The sequence below is a fragment of the Arachis ipaensis genome, chromosome B03 (genome assembly GCF_000816755.2).
Source record: "Arachis ipaensis cultivar K30076 chromosome B03, Araip1.1, whole genome shotgun sequence".
NCBI lineage: Eukaryota > Viridiplantae > Streptophyta > Magnoliopsida > Fabales > Fabaceae > Arachis > Arachis ipaensis.
The window spans coordinates 21,778,681-21,781,698 of NC_029787.2; the positions used below are offsets into that span (position 1 = coordinate 21,778,681).

Consider the following 3,018-nt stretch of genomic DNA (forward strand, 5'->3'; position numbering starts at 1 on the left):
GTTTGATTTAATTGAGTCAAATTAAAATCTTCAATTAGACTCCAAAATTGTAGGATTTTTGGATTTGTGATTTATGGTATGTGTTGTGATGGAAAAAGTGTTTGTATACCCATAAGAAAAAAGTTCTAACTTTGATTTTATCTAGAATAAAATTAAAATATTAATTTATTTAATTTGTGACTTCATATTTTTTGGTTTGCAGTTGGAAAATGATGGAGTATTAGTTGGTGGATGTTAATCCTAGTTATTATTTTATCAATTTTATATATAGACTTTGTTATTGTAACATGGGTTGTACATGTTCAAAGAGTTCGACCATAGAAGACTGTAGGGAATGGATCACAAACAAATTATCATGTTGCACCAGAACATTAGACCTAAATATTTCACATTTGAATTCCTCGAAGAGGGTTGGGGGTGTTCGGGTTACAGATAAGTCACTGGATGATTATGATGTGAAAGTTTCATCAATTGATAAGGAAGACAATAATTCAATTCAGCCATATGATGATCAAACTGGGAAGGATTGGCTTTCTTCTGTTGCTGGTGAAGCTATTAAAGGATGGATTCCAAGGAGCGCAAATACTTTTGAAAGGTTACATAAAGTAAGATGCTAATTCCCTTTTTTTTTTGCTTTTTCCGTCTATGTTGGCATTATGATTCAACTATTAAGTAATTCTTAATGCTATTTTATGAAGGTTCTTACAAAGCATTTTTTAATTCTACCATGATAAAGAGACCCTTCTTTTTCTATTATGGTTAAAATGTTATTGGTTTTGTAAATTGTATACTTTGAATCTTACGAAATAAATTATACATTAATGCTTTTATCATTGATGATATTAGTCTATGGCACTGAATGAATCTTTTAATGACATTCTATTATGCAGATTGGGCAAGGAACTTATAGTACTGTTTATAAGGCACGTGATGTAACTAATCAAAAGATTGTTGCACTGAAGAAGGTATATTTTGACAGTTTTAACCATGAGAGCATTAAGTTTATGGCAAGGAAAATCCTTATTCTGCGTAGGCTCAACCATCGAAACATAATAAAGTTGGACAGCTTGATAACATCACAAACATCCCACAGCTTATACCTTGTTTTTGAGTATATGGAATATGATCTTAAAGGACTTGCATCAAATCCAGCCATTAAATTCTCTGAATCACAGGTAGTCATGTTTTTTTTTTTTCGTTCTGTCTTCTATTTTACTTAAAATTGAGATCCTTATGTATACGTGTATTGAATAACATAGGAAGGAACATAGGAAGTATTATCCTTTTTCAAAGCTTTGATTATTGACTATATTTCTATATCACTTTTGATAGAAAAACTTCTAACAATACTTTTTTGTGTCAGCTAAAATGCTACATGCAATAACTTTTTAGTGGATTGGATCATTGCCATAGTCATGGTGTCCTCCATCGTGATATAAAAGGATCAAATATTCTCATTGACAATAATAATGTCTTAAAGATTGCAGATTTTGGTTTGACAAGTTTTTTTGACCCCCATCATAGTGTTTCATTGACAAGCCGTGTTGTAACTCTTTGGTATAGACCACCAGAACTTTTACTTGGAGAAAATCATTATGGGGTTGCTGTGGATTTGTGGAGCACTGGTTGTATATTAGAACTATATAGTGGCAAACCTATATTGCCAGGAAAAATAGAGGTGTAATGTTCTAGTGTCCATCATTTGGTTATTATGATTGTTCCATTAGCACATTTATCTTTGTTAATAGTTAATACGATATCTTTATATTTTGTGGCATGCCTACCAATTTCAGAAACTAATATCTATTAAAATTGCATATACATACAGTTTTAAAATGACCAATAGAACTACCAAGAAAAAGCATTTTCCTAGTGTTGTTACATTATGAAATCGATCTTATTTAATTAAAATGAATTACTTTAACCCTCTTTGAAATATTAGTGAACTCTACTTTCTTACGTACAACCCTAGCTTTTAAATTCATATTTACTATTGTTGGCTGTGAGTCCTAATTTTAAGTACAACGTTATTGACTTATTGATGGTATATAAGAGGTAACTAAAGGTTAGTACTTCTTTCATGTAGGTTGAGCAGATACATCGGATTTTTAAACTTTGTGGTTCCCCATCTGATGATTATTGGCTAAAATTGTCGTTGCCACTTTCAATGGTATTCAAGTCTCCACACCATTATAGGAGATGTATTGCAAACACATTTAAGGATTATGTGCTGCTGTGAAGCTCATAGAGACTCTACTATCTATTGATCCAACACATCGAGGGACAGTTGCCGCTGCTCTCAGAAGTGAGGTATGAGGGTTTCTCTTTTTAGCAAGTAATTTATCTAATATAATTTATCTAGCTTCATCATTCTCTTCTCTAATCTAAGTGGTATTTAGAGGATCATTTACTTAATCTTTATAACATGCATGATGAGAAATTCATGGTGTTTCCTGTCATCATCTTATTCATATCACAAAACTTTACTATAACTAGTAAGCCAATGAATTTTGTAAAAAATGTATTCAATCACTCAATGCTATTGTGTTGTTTGATAAATAATTTAACTTAAGGTTCTCCAGTATACATAGAGAAATTGGTGTTTTTTATGCTCATTTAACTCATAAATGCTTGTTTTTAGAATTTTCAACAGCTGTGCAAGAACATTTGCCCTGGCATAAAAGAATTTCTTGATAATAAAAATATCCAAATGACATTCATTTGATGAGATATTTGACGGATATGTAGAGACATCTTCATAATTCTACATGTAGTTTCTGCCATAATTTCTTGTTAAACAATAAATACAATGAAAATTAGTTAATGAAAAATTTCAATTGAATTTTAATTTGAGTGTTCTTTATATGTGTTTTATGTCATCCTATCCGTTGTGGATCATGCATGCTACACCTAGAAGAGTAATGATAACTTTGTCATCCTTTAAACAATGTACTATTCTCAATTTGTTTTTATAAGGTATCTTTTATTTTTTTTTTAAATTTTTTATGTGTTTAAATA

At 30.6% G+C, this 3,018-nt stretch overlaps 1 pseudogene; it reads left to right on the forward strand.

Moving 5' to 3' along the window:
- LOC107632624 overlaps positions 288-3,018 on the forward strand; it is a 5,570-nt pseudogene continuing 2,839 nt past the window's right edge.